The sequence below is a fragment of the Bubalus kerabau genome, chromosome X (genome assembly GCF_029407905.1).
Source record: "Bubalus kerabau isolate K-KA32 ecotype Philippines breed swamp buffalo chromosome X, PCC_UOA_SB_1v2, whole genome shotgun sequence".
NCBI classification, from domain to species: domain Eukaryota; kingdom Metazoa; phylum Chordata; class Mammalia; order Artiodactyla; family Bovidae; genus Bubalus; species Bubalus kerabau.
This window is the reverse complement of record NC_073647.1, coordinates 42,717,339-42,734,930: the sequence shown is the minus strand read 5'-3', so window position 1 is coordinate 42,734,930 and position 17,592 is coordinate 42,717,339. Positions and strand designations below refer to the sequence as shown.

General features: G+C 54.3%; 1 pseudogene; it reads left to right on the top strand.

Annotated features, from left to right (window-relative positions):
• The first annotated feature begins 11,463 nt into the window (after nt 1-11,463).
• LOC129639112 (heat shock transcription factor, X-linked member 3-like) lies at nt 11,464-12,898 on the top strand (annotated as a pseudogene).
• The last annotated feature ends 4,694 nt before the right edge of the window (nt 12,899-17,592 follow it).

Here is a 17,592-nt window from a genome sequence, read left to right as displayed (position 1 = left end):
GATATTTTACTGGTGCCTAGTCTGGGATTATGAGTTTGGGGGAGGAATATTACAGATGTTAAATCCCATTCTCATCACATCATATCAAGTGTATATACTATTAGCACAATTGATCACTGATGACACTCTCATTGATCATCTGGCTGAGATAGTGCTTGTCATGTATCTGTGCAATAAAGTGATTGTTTTATGCCCCCTTTCCATCCTGTCCTCTTTGGAAGAAAGTCTTGCTTCAGGGGTGGGGAGTTGTGCTTCACTTTCTAGAAGTGGGAGTGTCTGCATAAACTGGAATCTTTCTCGGTGGGAGATTTGTCCATCCTTGTTTGTGTAATTAAGAAATCATTTATTTTTCCCAGTATGGACTCATGGTATTTATATTACACTTTGGGTTAAAATCCAATACAACTTTATATATTTTTATTTTAAAATTGTTCAGATTGGCCATTGGGAGCTCTTCCTGTCAGCTCCCTTTGTATATACCTTTGTCATACCCCTGAAAACCTTGCTTCCTTTTTTGAAATTTTTTGAGCACTTTTTTTTTCACACCCTACAAAGATGCTCCAGGCCCATTTTCCATCTTTCCTGTCCCAATTCTAGAATCATCAGTTTTTCCATGGAGCCCTTGTTCCTTTTATTGTCGTATGATATTGACAAAACTACATCTGTACGCTAAGTGTGTTCACTGGTACTGAAGGGTCATTGATTCTCAGACCTCTTGGTGGTCAGAGCAAAGAATTATATGTGTACTTCCTATCCTGTGTTTATTTATATCTCTAGAAATACTTTGATGGTAATGATTTCATGGATATGACACCAAAAACAGAGCCAAAAATAAATAAATAAATAAATAAATTGGACCTCATTAAAAAAAAAAAAAAAAAAAAACTATGTGCATCAAAGAATACAATCAAGGAAGCTACCATATGATCCAGGAATTCCACTTCTGAGTGTATATTCAGAAGGAAATGAAAATAGAATATGGAAAAGATATATCTTCACTCCTACATTTATTGCAGCATTGTTCACAATATACAAAATATGGATACAACCTGAGTGTCTGTCAGTGGATGAATGGATAAAGAAGATGCGACATATTCAGTATAGAGCCATGTGAGAGAAGGAAATCCTGCCATTTACAACTTGGAAAGAGTTTGAGGGCATTATGCTAAGTAAAATAAGGGAGACAGAAAAAGATAAATACGGTTTGTTATCACTTATATGTGGAGTCTAAAAAGGACAAACTGGGACTTCCCTGGCAGTCCAGTGGCTAAGACTCTGCACTTCCAATGCAGGGAGCATGGATTTGATCCCTGGTTGGGGAGTTAAGATCCCACATGCTGAGCAGCAAGGCCAAAAATTTAAAAATAAATAAAAATAAATTTAAAAAGTAAAATGGTCAGAGAAACAGAGAAGAGAGTGGTGTTTACCAAGAATTAAGGGATGGGGAAATAGGGAGAGATTGTTCATAGGGTACTAGTCCCCACTTATAATACTAACAAGTTTGGGGATCCAATGTACAGCAGGATTCTTATAGCTCACAATTCTTTGTCAAATACTTGACTGTTGCAAAGAGAGTAGAACTTCTACATTCTCACCCCAGAAAAGAAATGTGATAGGATGGAGGTGGTAGCTAATACTGTGTCAGTAATCATTTCACCATTTATAAATGTATCATATCAACGTGGCAAGATTTTTGTTTGAACTCCATCCCTTCTTGCTAGTGAGGCTTCTCTTCTAGTGGAGTAACCCTCACTGCAATTGTAGTGTCATCCACCCATGTGATGCTTCCAGATTTCAGGAAGAAACAGTTTTCAGTGTGAGTGAAATTTTAAACGTCCCATAGGTGATGCTGTCTCTTCTGGCTCAGATACAGCATCCACATGACACTCTGGAAACCATTCTGCAGCTCAGAACCCTTTTCTGCTTGTTTCAGTTTTTTGAAGTTGGATTCATGTTGATGTATGGCAAAACCAATATGATATTGTAAAGTAATTAGCCTCCAATTAAAATAAATTAAAAAAAATAAAGTTGGCATCTATATATTGTCGTACTTTTCTAACGTCCAATTCCCTTGCTTTCCCTGACTGAAAAGTAGGAACACCTAATGGAACTAGAGGACACCTACAGATTAAGAATTCTTTCCTGGTTCGACGATTTATTACTCACAAAGCGTCACCTCTCCCCCCACACGCAAAGCACAATGTGAGTCCATTTCCCAGCTTTGACAATAACCACCACACAATCAAGTTTAGTAAACACCACGTGTTTACTATGGGTGCAGCTACCTTCCATCCAGCATCTGTGCTGGGACTTCAGCCTTCTCTCAAGGGAGAAGGAGGCCCCCTCCTGAGTGAGGATGACACCCCGGAACAGAGGGTCCCATAGAATGCAACTCCACCATTACTGGGGACCCCGGGCCAGGCTGTCAGTCTAAGAACCCGTCCACCATGCCCACTTCCTCAGTGAACTCGGGGAGCCAGAGGTTTGGTCTGTGGGGTGCAGTCTCAGATGGGCAGAGGGAGGGCCCCACGTTCTGCAGAGACTCGAAGTGAGGACCAGAGGAGACTGAGGGTTCCCAGGAATGCATGTGCTGCCCTCCTGACAGCCATAGGGGACCACGGGGCATGGCGTCTGGATGTGACGTTACTGGTTCCTCTGAGAGAGAAGTGAGGGCCTGGGTCACAGACTTCGGGTTCAGGTCAGCAGAGTGAAGGAGCCCAGCCATGCTAGGAGTCAAGGTAGAACCCTGGGGGCAAGGGGCTCTGAGGCCCCAGGACATACAGGTCATCACTGCTCTCAGCCTTGGGAGACCCTGGCAGGGTTGTGGGAATGAGTCCCCCACCCCGGTTTCCCTCTCGGGTGTGCTGGCTCGACAGGGCCTGGGTCTCAAGGGAAACAAAGTCAGGTGGGCAGAGGGTGGTGCCCAGACTAGCTGAGAGTCAAGGCGAAGAACACGGGGAAGGCTGAGTGACTCCCGGGACATCATCTCATGCCATGGCGTCCTCAACCACTAAGAAGCCCTGGGCTTGGAGCCCTGCTGCAATGTCCACAGCCTCCTCCTGGGGCCTCAGGGCAGTGAGGCCCTTGGTGTGAGGGTCTGGCCTCTGCCGAGGAGTCTGGCATCCCAGGACCTGCCAGGGCTCAGGATGAGGACCCAGAGGGAGATCACAGGTGACCCCACAGTTCACGCTGCTGCTGCCAGCCCTGGGCATCCCTGGCGTTGGGATGAGCACTTGGCAGCGTGTCCTGACTTCCACATCAGGGTCTCAGAGAGACTGGGGGCCTAGGATAAGGGGTGGGGTCTCATGTGGGCAGAGGGAAGGGTTCAGGTCCTCATGGGACTCAAAGGGCATACACTGATGTATTTGCGGGATCCTGGACCCCAATCTGAGGGGACCCCACAGACCCCCACCCCCTACCTTCGGGTGGTCTGGGAGGTCTTGGTGTGGAATTAGTGTTCTAGGCTGGTCCTGACTTTCGGAATTCGGGTCTCAGAGAGACTGTGGACCCAGTTAAGAGGAACAGGGCCTCGTCTGGGGAGAGGAGAGAATCCCCGGTCCTAACTAGAGGCAAAGTGAGGTGCCTGAGGGAGGACTGAGGGGACCCTGGACACCAATGAGAAGAGACCTCAGAAAAGCCCATCCCTGCTGTCGGTCCTGAGAGACCCTGGGATATGATGACCGCAACAGGCATGGTCTAACTTCCTGACACCCTGGTGTCAGACTGGGGTCCTGGAACAGGGGGCGGAGTTCCTGACATCCGGGTCTCAGACTGGGGTCCTGGTACAGTGGGCGGAGTTCCTGACATCCGGGTCTCAGACTGGGGTCTTGGTACGGGGGGCGGAGTTCCTGACATCCGGGTCTCAGACTGGGGTCACCAGGAGGCGGAGTTCCTGACACCCGGGTCTCAGACTGGGGTCCTGGTACAGGAGGCGGAGTTTCTGACACCTGGGTCTCAGACTGGGGTCCTGGTACAGGAGGCGGAGTTCCTGACATCTGGGTCTCAGAGAGACTGGGGCCCTGGTGTGAGGAGCAGGGCCTCAGTTGGGGAGAGGACGGAGCCGAGGTCCTAGCGGGAGTGAAGGTAAGGATCCTGAGGGAGGAGTGAGTGGAGCTGAACCCCAGAACACAGGCGACCCGGGTTGTCCCCAGGAGGGAAGACCACGTGCAGCATATCCTGACATCTGGGCCTCAACTCAGGACCTTGTGAGAGTGGCGGGGCCTCAAAGTGGCGGACAGGAAAATTCCTGGTCCTGCCTGGAGTCCAGACTCCACACGAAAAAGGACTGAGGCGATTGGACCGCAAGGCAGGGAGATTTGCTAGCCCTTGTTGGGGGTCTCAGAGGCCCCAGAGCAGGGTGAGTAGTTTATTCACCTATAGTGTTGGGGCCTCGGGAGGTGAGGTTTTCAGGTGGACAGCAGAGGCTTCAGGTCGGCAGAGGCTGGACTCCCGGGCCTGAGCAGAACCCGCCCCTGTGGTCAGTGCTGGGAGGCCAGGCAGGACGTGAGGAGGAGCTGAGGACTGAGCATCTCCCCTGCCTAGGACCCGCAGGAGGCCCTGGGCAGCCCCCAAAGGGGAGGGTCCAGGCCGTGCCAGGACCCTGGACCTGGCAGCACTAGGGGAGCACTACAAGGGAGCCCCTAGGGAACCTCTTACCCCACAGCTGGGGGACTTCAGAGAGTCTACCCCTCCAACAAGCACAGAAGACCTAGGGCTTTGCCACAGTGTGTACCCTAGGTGATCCCTGCATTTCTCTCATAGGAGCTTCAGGAACGAGGAGGCAAAGGTGGAGTTCTGAGGCCTTTGTCTTGAGGTCAGAGAGCAGAGGAGGTCCAGGCAGTGCCAGAAGTCAAGGTGAGAAGGGTGCCGTGATCATGCACCAGGGTTACCCCATCCCAGAACAGAGGGGACCCCACAAGGCCCAAATCCCTCCACCGTGTCAGCCCCAGAACTCAGGGCTCTGCTGACCGCACCCTAGGGAGCCACCGCCCTTTCTCCTTGGGGTAGCCAGGGGACAGCCTGCCCAGGAGGAGCACCCCTGTGAGGCCCAAGAGCACCCCTCAAGAGGAGACCTGTATCAGACTGCCCAGGGTGCGTTTCTCATTTAAGGCCATTCCCACCCACTCTCTCCTGCAGGCCTGTGGTCCCCATCTGTCCTCCTGCCTCACTCCTCTCTGTGGTTTGATCCCAGTCATCATGCCTGGGATGCATGAGCTCCGCCGGCCTGAGAGAGTCTTTCAGAATCCAAGAGCGAATGAGGACCTGATACAGGCACAATTATTTTGGGGTGAAGAGGAGGAGGATGAGGAAGAAGAGGAGGTGGAGGAGGTGGAGGAGGAAGAAGAGGAGGTGGAGGAGGAAGAAGAGGAGGTGGAGGAGGAAGAAGAGGAGGTGGAGGAGGTGGAGGAGGAGGAGCAAGTGGAGGAGGAAGGGGAGGTGCAGGTGGTGGAGGTGCAGGAGGAGGAGGTGCAGGAGGTGGAGGTGCAGGAGGAGGAGGTGGAGGTGGTGGAGGTGAAGGAGGTGGAGGTGCAGGAGGAGGAGGTGCAGGAGGTGGAGGTGCAGGAGGAGGAGGTGCAGGAGGTGGAGGTGCAGGAGGTGGACGTGCAGGAGGAGGAGGTGCAGGAGGTGGAGGTGCAGGAGGTGGAGGTGGAGGACGTTGTGGAGGTGAAGATGGAGGTGGAGGTGGAGCTGGAGCTGGAGGAGGTGGAGGTGGAGGAGGAGGTGGAGGTGAGGGAGGAGGTGGAGGTGGAGGTGGAGCTGGAGGTGGAGGTGGAGGTGGAGCTGGAGCAGGTGGAGGAGGCGGAGGAGGAGGAGGTGGCGGAGGTGGAGGTGGCGGAGGTGGAGGTGGAGCTGGAGGAGGAGGAGGTGGTGGAGGAGGTGGAGGTGGAGGAGGTGGAGGAGGAGGAAGAGGTGGAGGAGGAGGTGGAGGAGGAGGAGGTGGAGGTGGAGGTGGAGGAGGAGGTGGAGGAGGAGGTGGCGGAGGTGGAGGTGGCGGAGGTGGAGGTGGAGCTGGAGGAGGTGGTGGAGGTGGAGGAGGTGGAGGAGGAGGAGGAGGAGGTGGAGGAGGAGGTGGAGGTGGAGGAGGAGGAGGAGGAGGAGGAGGAGGTGGAGGAGTAGGTGGAGGAGGAGGAGGAGGAGGAGGAGCAGGTAGAGGAAGGAGATGCAGCTTCCTCCTTCTCCTCTCTCCTGGTCCGGGGCACCCTGGGGGAGGTGGCTGCTGCTGCAACAGCCAGTCTCCCCCAGAGCCCTCTGGGTGTCTGCTCGTCTCCCAGGCCTTGGCTGCCACTCTGGAGAGCCAATCGAAAGAGCACAGTCTCAGCAGGCAAGATGAAGTGCCAGGCACCTTGTGTGACCAGGAAGGTGCCAGGTCCTCACTCCAAGATACACTACGGTGAAGATGAATGAGCTGGTGTGATTCCTGCTCAGCAAGTATATCACCAAGGAGCCGATCACAAAGGCAAAAGTGCTGAATAGTGTCCTTAAAGATTACCAGGACCACTTCCCTCTGGTAATCTTTGAAGCCGGGCAGAGCCTTCAGGTGGTCTTTGGCTTGGAGGTGAAGGAGGTGGACCCCAATGAGCACAGATATGTCCTGGTCCCCACCCTGGGTCTCACCCTCAATGAGATGCTGATGGATGGGCAGAGGTTGCCCAAGGCCAGTTTCCTGGTGGTGATCCTGTGCCTGATCGTCATGTATGAAGACTGTGCCCCTGAGGAGGTCTGGGCAGAACTCTGCTGGATGGGGTTGTGTCCTGGGAGGGAGCACTACATCTATGGGGAGCCCACGGAGCTGCTGACCCATGTGTGGGTGCAGGAGGTGTACCTGGAGTACCAGCAGGTGCCTGACAGCGACCCTGCCCACTACGAGTTCCTGTGGGGTCCCCGGGCCTATGTGGAGACCAGCAAGTTTAAGGTATTGGAGTATCTGGAAAGAGTGGGTTGAAAGGGTCAGCTCCTTCCACCCACCCCACCCACAGAGGCTTGAGGGTGGAGGAAGAGGGACCCTGAGCCAGAGCAGAAGCCAGGCTCCTTCCAGGCCCATGTCCAGCAGCTTGTCCTAGGGGACAAGAAAGGAGGCTTATCCTTTCCTCCATGACTGAAGAGGGACCAGTCAGCCTTCTCAGCAGTGAGAGCCCAAGCCCATTGGGGGAACTCGGTGTGTGGCGTCTTTGTGTTCCTGTTCTCTACAATGACATGGAGACTCATCTCTCTTTTCTTTAGGAATTTTTCAAATGTTATTGCTTTTAATAGAAGACAGTGCGTTCCAGTATCTAACAATTCAGTGACATTGATCACAGTGTGTTTGTACTTAGCCAGTTTAAGAACAAGAGTTTTTGCTGTTTTATAAAAGAGACTGGGGACTCTTCATTTTATTTCATGGTCCTGCACAGCATAGTATGTAATTAGAACAATTTTGGAAATGTGAACTTACTTAGCACATTGGTTGTTGGAAGAATTAGAAAATAAAAAGTGATAGTTGGAATTCTTGCTTCTTAGACTTTTTGCATGTCATGTTGTAAAGCTAAGGGATCTCTGTTTATTTGGATTTGCCTGGGATATCTAAGGAAATAGCAGACAATTAATTTGGGTCAAATAGCCCCTATTCCTTGGCTCCTTAATTCCCAAGACCTTCATGGAGCCTCTGCTCCGTGAAAGGCCTTGTGTTAGCAGTGGGGACACTAGGGGAATCAGAAGACCCCCACACCTAGAGTGATGTTGGTCTAGGAGCCAGAATCACGTGAATTGTGTCTTAGGGGTGAGGAGAAACCGAAATGGGACACTGCTGTGTGGCGTCCTTTTGCGCCTTGGTTAAACCCCAGAGGGATCTCTTTCTGGGGGAGGAAGGGGTCCTGGCTCTTGTCACATTGCTGTTGACCACAGGGGCAAAGTAGGAGTTTTCTCTACCCGCTTTCTGCTAGGAAACCTGCAGAACTCCGGTCACACTCCCTTGAAGTGATGCCCAGAAATCCATAGACTGACTCTCTCTTTCCTGGTTCCAGGGAGCCAGAACCCAAGGTGTTAATTAGTTTTTAATTATAGACTGTAACTGGCCATTGTAATCAAGGACTTGACATTGGTTGGGGCTGAAGTTACGGAAAGTAAGGGTTTGGATGGAAAATCAGTTGGGATAGAGGCAAGGAGAGGTTCTTGTTCTATTTCCTGGAGCATCTTGTCATGTCCTGCTGGAACATTCTTCCACACCCAAATTTAACAGGTCCTCTGACTGCAAATGGGCATTCCCTGGTAGCTGAAACAATAAGGAATCGGGTCACAATGTGGAGACCTGGGTTCAATCCCTGGGTCAGGAAGATCCCCCGGAGGAGGGCAGACAATCCAGTATTCTTGCCTGGAGAATTCCATGGACAGAGGAGCCTGGTGGGCTACAGTCCACAGAGTCACAAAGAATCAGACACGACCGAGGGACTAACACTATGGTCCACAATGGTCTAACTGGAAAAGTTACATAGTTTTATCTATGAAACATCTTGTTTGGCTGATTAGCTATTCCACATCCTATTGAGGTTCATATTGTTTGACACGCCCTGGATCACAAAGATGCCAACCCCATCCAGTTGAGAGTGGACGAGTGTCTGGGGGCAACAGTGCTGAGAGATTCCTGCCCCACCATCACAGTGTCTATGGCCTTCAGGCCCTGTGAGCTCAGTCTCATCCCTCGAGCACATCCTGCAGCCGAACACACGGGGCTCCTCACACCTGCTCACCTCCAAGATGAAGAACTGAGGCCTTGGGGCTTGGGCTTCTTTGCAGGATCACGTGCTAGTGACGGCTGGGGTGGGCTCAGAGCCCTGGTCTTAATTCCTCTGGAGCCCCTGCCCTTCCCGCCCACCCCATGCCAAGGCCTGACCTTCCGACTTCTCACACTTTCCTCTTCTCAGTGCCACACGATGCCTCTGGCCCGTGTGACAAAAGCTGGCCCAGGGAAGGAAGGGGACAAGGAGAATCAGAAGCACTGTGGGGCTGCTCTGGGGTTTGCTGAGAACTGACTCTGCTGGGGGCCTGCGTCTCTGTCCAGTCCCAGCGCCTCCCCCATGAGGGCGGTGCCCTGTCCCTGCTGCTGCCATGGGGCCTCCTGCCCAACTGAACCTGCCAGGCTGGCCAGCTCCTCACTGAGCAGGAGGAAGGGAAGATCTGACTCTATGGTCCCAGTGCCCACTTGGATAAGGCCCCTACATGAGCCTCCTCCAATACGGGAGGGAAGGTAACACGGGTGGACCCCTGAGGCTCCAGGTCTCCCCAGCCGCAGTGAGGGAGGGGAACAGCTGGAGGGCCTCTGGGCTGGGGACACCGGGGCTGGGCCACCAAGCACAAGGGCAGGAAATCCAGGCTGAGAAAGGCAGGTATTGAACGTCGTGAGGGCTTGTGTGTGCACAACACAAGTGTTCTGAGCCATGGCTGACAAAGACCCCTCGGTGACACACAAACCCACTGCGAGGGTCTGGGTGGTGCCTCGGGGAGGGAAACCAGGAAAGGCAGCTCCCTCAGGACCCAGGGGACAAGGAGGGGCCCCGAGTGTGGGGGTGGGACAGTGCAGTGGCAGGAAAGGCCACCTAGCCAGGCTGCCCACAGATGCCATGGCCTTCCGTCCCCTTCTGAGGAGTCACCAGGGGCCCCCACTGATATTCACAGCCTCCAGGGTCGTGTCCCAACCGGAGTAACCAACCTGAAGGAATGCTTTGTAAGCCTGTTTAGAAGCAAGAAGGCCAGGGAGCAAGCCCAAGTCAAGGCCTGGAGCTCCATCCACGCTGCCAGTCCTTAGCCCAGATGACCCCTGGGAGAGCCTCTTTCACACCCTCTTAGCGGTCCCCTTTTAGACACCAGGCTGTGGCCCTCACACAGGGCAAAAGAGCCTGCTGAGTGGAAGAACTGAGGGACAGTGCCCTAGGGTCCTTGCACATAGGCCTTTCCAAGGTACCAGTCTGTCCCCTACATGGTGACGTTGAAGAACAGTGGCCCACAAAGGCCAGAGAACACGCATCTCCAAACCCACTGCTCAACTGTCCACTTACAGTGAAGACAGGTGACTCTCATTAGAGTTTCCTCCAGTCCCACACCCAGACTCTCACCCATTTTCAAATACAGGTAGACGGGTTTCCTTTGGTCACATCTAACTCAACAAGTCACACATGTCCCTGAGACTGAGTGTATGTCAAGGAGGCCCATTGAAAAGCGCCTAACCCGAGAGCCAGAAAAATCACTTGATGGACCCGGATCTGGCTAAGGGAGAACAGGTCCACAGTGGTGGTGGGGACAGGGGCAGGGGCAGAGAAGAGGACCAGTGAAATGCTTGTTTTCAACAGAACAGGCTGTACCCTGAGCCCCCAATCAAGTCCTTCAAAGGGCAAGTACCCATGGAGACCCAAGTTGTACATGGGAGGCCAGGACTGGGGGTAGCAGAAGCCCAACCACCCCATTGACAAAAGGAAATAGGGCTTTTGAGGCAGCCTCAAGGGAGGCTGAATCCGAGGCTCTGGGAAGGGGATGGGGAAAGCACACACACAGGTTTTCCCATATTGAGCACTCTAGGGCCACAAGAGCAGTCTTTATGGGAACAAATGGAAACTGAAGACAACAGTCTGTGATCTGCAGCAGGATGAAGTTTGGGGGTGGGCAGAGCCCGGGAGGCTGCAAGCTAAGCAGAGTGCCTGGCTATGCCCTCCCACACGGCCTCCTTGGGAGTCTGCGTTTCAGGTGCTTGGGAACAGTCAAATGGAACGTGAGGTCGCTCCCACTGTGCTCGAGCACAGCCCTACTCTAGGGAGAATTCAACCTGAGGGGCGGTGGGGGCAAGACAACAGGACTCTTGACTTTGGGGCCATCTGAACACAACCTGCCAATCAGCAGCACCAAATGGAGGAGGCCAAAGCCAGAAGAGGAGGAAGGATGGGGGGGCCACCAACTCAGGCTAGGCCAACCCGGACACTACGGACCCCATCTTCTGGGAGGGACAGCTGCCAGGGTCCCATCTGACTCCTGGGGTCTCTCTTGGTGTTAGCCGAGCTAGGACTCATCAGGGCCTGGCTCTTCAAGAAAAGCCAGCCACAGGCCTGCCCATTACTAGGGAGGGGAGTGAAGCCAGGAGCACATTTGTCAACCCATCCAGGGCCTGGCCTCCTGAAACAAGGCACCTGGCAGCAGATGGAAGCCTTTTCAGGCAACCTGAAACATACTTTTCTGTACTTTCAGTGAAGAGACAAGCTAGGGATCCCATCTCCTTTCCCATCCCCCCTCCCCCACACTGGGCCAGGGCTGCCTCTCCGCATCACCTCTGTGATATCAGGAAGGAATTAAGGAAGCTGACCACTTAATTGGCTGCATGGCCCACAGCCGAGATTCTAGAATCTCCAGACAGTATTTATTGGGCACCCTGACCGTGGTCTGAGGCCCTTCTGCCATGAGCGTTCACTGCTTAGGTAGTGAATGCTCCTAAGCTACACTGGCTTCATGGTTAGTCAGAGTTCTGATGAGACATGTGCAGCCCCGCTGGCCCCATCAACTGATGGAGAGGCCACAGCAGGTCTCCCCAGATCCAAACGTGGATTCAGGGGAGGCTTTGGAGAAGCTATGGGACCAACCTGAAAGTCCAGATCTGGGCTCCCAACAACCTGCCCCGACAGGGCCTGAATCCAGAAATAGCCAATGAGGAAGAGAACAATGCCTTCCTCAGGCTGTCCTTCCCAAGAAAGCTCTGGATGATCATGGAGAATGCGGCCTTCACCTCTGTGCACTGGAACGATGAGGGAGACACGGTGGTCATCAAGGCAGATCTCTTCCAGACGGAGGTCTTCCAGCACAGAGGTGCAGACAGGATCTTCGAGACAGACAGCATTAAGACTTTCATTCACAAACTGAACCTGTATGTTCAATAAAATCTGCCCTTCAGGCCGCTCTGTGGGGAAGAAGAGGATGATGGTAATGTAGAAAGCCCTGGGGAGACTAGACTCGAGGAGCTGAGTGCTGGACAGGTTTCATTTCCCAGGAGAGATTTTTTTCTCATGAGAGGGTGGTTAAGGAAAGAAGAGAAAGTAGGGCCTGTCGTGTTCCACCATCCCCTAGACAGGATCCACAGGGGTGACTCCAGACCCTGAGGGGCCGCTTGATGTCAGGGAGTGCGCCCAGCACTGGGGGAGCTCTAGGGAGTGCACTTGCTAGGGCCTCATAACCTGCCAGGAATGAAGAGACCTTATCTCCATACTTAGGCAAGGCCAGGACAGTGGTGGGGAGGAGGGCGGCGAGGAATGGCCATTCTCCCCCACGGTGGCTAAAGTGATTCATTTCCTTTCAGATCTATCGCAGTTCCAAGTTTCAGAGAGACAAGCCTTTGCTCCTGCAGAACATCTAGAGGAAAGGCGACCCCAGAACAACTGCTCAGCCCGCCACCAGCGCAACAGCATCCCCAAAGAGAAAGAAGCAAGTGGTGATGACCAGACACTCTCCTCGATTTCATCACAATGAGTCCACCCAAGAGGCTGACAAGAAGGTCCAGAAGGGAACCCCAACTGTTCACAGAATCCCCCGCCAGTGCTCATTTCTGTTTTGTGGCCTTTGGTTTATAGGCAGTGTAGCTGGGCAGGCCAGGGAAAACCATCTCCCCAGTGAGCTGGGTGGCCCCAGTGGAGAGGGCATGTCCAGCAATTCCATGTCTGTATCCTCGGCTACTGCTGGAAGGGACGGTGCAGGGCAACTGCCCAAGAGTCCCCCAAGGTACCCAGATTATGGTTCGGTGATGACTTTGTACAACACCTATGATTCCATCGTGAAGGTGGCCGTTTCAGTCGTGGCCCCAAATGAGGCCCCTGAGGTGGACGAGGAGGAGGAGGAGTCCTCAGATTACACATGTGCCCTCTGTGAGCAGTTCAAGGACAATCCCAATCCCTGAGCTGCCAGGTCCCTAGGGACACTCAAAAGCATTCTCTTGTAAGCAAAAATCTATTTCTAGCTCTAATAAAGTACAGCAAAACTCCACGGGAGTAAGTAAAGAATTGAATGAGAAGTGTGAGTCTGTGTTCTGTCTGTCTATGCTATTCACACACGGCACTGGGTGAGCCCAGTGAGGCTGGAAGCCCACGCCCCAAGCAGGCCTCAGTCTGGTCCCCATGGTCCCTTTTCATCTGAAGCAGCAGCATTTCACACGTTTGGCTGAGAGTGTGGCTCCCGAGCCATGCGCTAAGGCCAGCCTAGGACAGGTGGGTCCCTGGGCCTTGCCTGTCACACAGCAGAAGACCCAGTCCTGCTCCTGATGATGGGAGTGTCAACTTCCATGAGTCATGCACCCTGAAGCAGAATGGGATCCTCCTGGGTCCGCCGATGATGCCACAAGTTTCTGATCAGCAGCTGAGTGTCTCCAGCTCCCAATCTAGGGGCATGCCCAAGAGGCCCACTGGAAAGCAGGGTCACTCCACCAGCCACGGGCCTTGCAGACACATGACCCCAAACCCAAAGACAAGTACAAGATTTCCACAAGCTGAATACCAGCCCTTGTTGCTCTGCCCTCAGAGTTGTATTTAGGATCTAGGTACCATGTCCAACACACACCCCTTGGTCCGGACATAGGCCCAAGTGCCCAAGCATCCTGCAAGCCTGGTAACACTGAAGAGGGAATCACAGAGGTCTGGCTCTTTCCATCTGTCTCCACGCTGTCTGTTGACAGGGGCGTGGTGACCCAGAGGACCCGTCCATCACATGCAGTCTGTGGGGAAGTCAGGAAGGAGGGCAGGACAGGTGGACAGAGGCACTTGGTGAGTTCCAAGACAGAGGGTCCTGAAACTCTGGGAGCACTGAGGAGGGGGCAAGGGTCCCGCTGGCTTTGCAGCCTAATAGCCTGCCTCTGGTCCTTTCTCAGCACAGACAGGCACAGTCCTGGGCTTGGCTTCCCCCCCGACCCTCACCCCACTCCTCAGGTCCCAGCCCCATCACTGCCCATGCTCTGAAGATCCCCCATGTTACTCTAGGCCTGCTGAGGGCAGATCTGTGCTAACCAATCTGGCCTTGGCCTTGGGGCCACACTGGACGGCCCTGCCAGGTGTCTTCCCTAAGCCTTTGGGAGGCACCTTCCTCCCAGCCCTTCCCACACCACTGACTCCACTGTCAGCAGATGCCCTGGGCCCTGCCCAGAGCCTAGAGAAAGAACGAAGGAGAATAGGAACTTCTGTGAAGGGAGCGCTCCCTGTTCTCGCCAGGGGTTTAGCCATTGCTATGTCCTCTACTGGGGTATGTGACTGGATCCCTGGCTTGCCCAGTTTCCACCATTCAGTGTCTCAGCCAACCCAACCCCTTCCTCTTGGGTGCCACCAAATCTCAACTGCATGGGTGGGATCCCTGAGTAAGAAGGGGCTGCAAGTGCTCCTACCTGTCAAAGCAGAGGGTGCCTGTTTGGCAGCCAGAGGAGAAAACACTCTTCCTCCTGCTTGTCTGGGCGTCTTCACCTGCACCCTTGGAACAGGGAGAAAATCACCTGTGACCAGACAGCAATGTTGGACAACAAGCCACCACATTTTTCTTCTGGGCAGTGGCCTCAGACCATGGGGACCCAGGAGGGCCCAACCAATGTGAAACACACGTGCAGGTTCCCTCAGGGTTGGTTCTGCTCATCACAGCAGCTGGCTTGTCCTCATGTGGCTGGGACAGGGACCCCATGATGTCTCAGCCCACAGCACAGAAACCCATCCCCCAGGAGTGATGGAGATTTACAGCCCAGGAGACTCCACAAGGAACAAGAGAAAATGACTTCTCCCCTCACACTGCCACTCTGGAAGGATCTGAGGGCCCACCAAATCAGTGGGCCGTCGTCCTCCATGGACTCGTGGTTGGGCCCCACCAGGAGGGGAACCATGGACAAGCAGCTGAGCCCTACAGGGTCAGGGCCTGGTGGGGTTGGCTCACCGTGGTCAGGTGGCGCTTGCGTGAGGTCACAGTCCAGGGACAAGCAGGAGGCTGGAAGGAAGTCGAGGACACAGTGCCAGGACACACGCTTAGAAGGATGGTGGGCAGGGACTGTGGCCGTGGAGGGGACCAGAAGGTGCAGTTTGGCTGCCTGGCAGGCGCTCCTGGCCGCAGAGCCTGGAAAGCCTGCCAGGAGGTACCTTTTGCATATGAAGCAGGTCCCGCCTTCCTGCAAGCAGAACGAGTCATGGGTGCTTTGGGATGGCCAGGATGCAGCCACCAGGCAGGACAGTGATCTGCCACTGACACCTGAGACCTCTGACAGGTGAAAGCGCAAGCTGGCCTTGGTCACGTCCTGCCCACAAACACTGAAGCCCCTGATTTCCAGTGTGTATGTCTTCCCATACTCATGTAGGCATGCACGTAGGAACAAAGGCGCATTCCCTTGCTCGCCCTCTCTGCTAGGAGACAAAATAGGAGCCTCCACACTCTGAGGAGCCTGGAAGATTAGGCCTGAAGGAGCCTCGAGACCCGCAGCCTGGAGAGAGACCTGGAGGAGGATCAGGAAGTGAGCAGCCGGCAGAAGAGAAGGACGGAGGTGGGAGGAGCAGGGCAAGGAGTCTGGGGCTGAAGTGTGAGAAAGACCAGGGTGAGGAGGAGATTCTGGAGAAGGAGGCGGGGCTGGGGTAGGGCGGGGTGGTGCCCCTGGGGAGCTGGGCTGGGGTAGAGCAGGGCAGAGCTGACAGGGATGGAGCTGTGGGCCCGGGGAACCCATGGAGGCTGGGCCTGTCCAGTTCCTTGGAGGACGCCAGACCGTGCTCTTTGGAGCCCTTGCCATAGGTGTCTACTCCCTGAGACTTGGCGAGAGTCAAAGTGACAGCGATCACATTTGAGCTTCAGACTGGACCCCAGGGGCCAGGGAAGCCATGAGAGGCACGGCCTCTGGGTGGAATCCCCCATCTCAGGGCTGAAAGCCCAGGCCAGCTCCCCTCCAAGCCACCCTGGGGCTGCTGGCCCAGTGCTGAGCAACAGTCTGTTTTTTTTTTTTTTTTTTTTTTTTTTTTCTTTGTCTTTTTGGCAGATGAGAAGGAAAATCCTCACTGTGTCTCCTGCTGCCCCTGGAACCTGAGATGTCTCAGAGAAAGACAGCTTCACCTTCAAAACTATTTTCTGAACTCTTGCTCTCATCCGGGGGCTCAGCCCACCCAGGGCAGCCACCTGACTCTGCTCCTGACCACCGCCCTCCCTACTGTCTCCTTGCCTCCCAAGTGCCTGATCAGAGTAAATGCTCCTCTTCCTGTCCCCACTGCTACTAGCTGAGCTCAGGCCTCATGGCCTGGGGCCAGTGCTGTCAGCCTAGTCTCCCCACCTGCCTGGACCCCTCTTGTCTCTTCTCCTCCAGTCGCACACCATCGGTTCTGTGTCAAACCACACACTATGTCCTTGTCAACCCCGGATTGAAAGTGCAGCGGAGCCCTCTCCTGTTTAAGCCCCAACCTGTCTGTGGTGCCCTGGGGGGAGGCTTCCAGTGGTCTCAGGTCTCCTTCCTCATCACCCCACACTCTGGGTAGCTGTGCTGGCCCTGCACTCTGCACAGAGCACATCCGGGACCCCACACTTTCTCGTGCAGTTTTGTCCCTGGACCACTGGCTCCTCTTGTCCTGACAACCTATTGTCCTCCTTCCAGGTACGATGGTAACATTCTTTTCTCCGTTCACTCGGGTGCCAGATGCTCTCATCTGGGAGTTCTGGGGCACTCTGCATCTTCCTGCTGCCTGTCTTTGCCCCTCTCTTCCTCCCAGGCTGCGGCTGCTGTGTACGAGTCTGGACCCCCCCAAGGGTCACCAAGTTCCAGGAAGGCAAGGTCGGTGTCTCCCTGGTTCCCATTAGCCAGGCACCCACACAACTGCTGCCATGGGAATGTTGAGTGGTGAAGCAGTCTTCTCTTCCAGCATGCAGCCTGCTCTCTCCTTGCATAAGCCTCCCAGGCACAAGTTGAGGGGTAGAGGCTGCCTCCTGGATTTGAGGCCTCAGCATTGCAGGAACCCGAGCGATCACCACACCCAACTCCCTCATGGTGGCAACCTGCTCCTCGCCCCAAGAGTGGTTACCAGCTGTCTCCAGAAACCCCAGAACCTCCTGGTAGTGGTTTCAGATCATGAGGGAGGGTCCTGTGAAGAGATTGTGGGCTGCTGCTGTTCCTCCAAATCCTGGTTTTGAACGAGACCTTGCCCAGTGAACTGGAGACCTATGATGTGTGGCTGCTGATGGGAGCAGCTGTGAGGACCTGCTCCATGGTGTTTCTCCTCACCCATCCCTTCGCTGCTGCTGACCCCAGCTCTCCTCACGTGCCCAGATGTGGGGACTGAGCCACAGGGAGTGCTGCCTCCCACCCCACCTGGGTCTCTGAGGCTTGGTGAGGGTTCCACATTGCTCCTGCTGTGTGTTTGAGGGCAGCATTGACCTGGAACAGGCTCGACCCAGATTCTCGGGTTCCCTCGTGTCCTCCTTGGCTGATGTGGTTTCCTCTCTGAAATGCCTGTTGCCCATCTCTCCACTGAGCTGTGTGTCCTCTGTGTGCTGAGTTTTGGGCACTTCTTTTGGGTCTGGGTGCTCATCCTGCCCTGGTTGGTTGTGTTTCAGATTCATCCTCTTCTGTTTGCAGGCTAGTGGCAGACTCAGTATTCACCT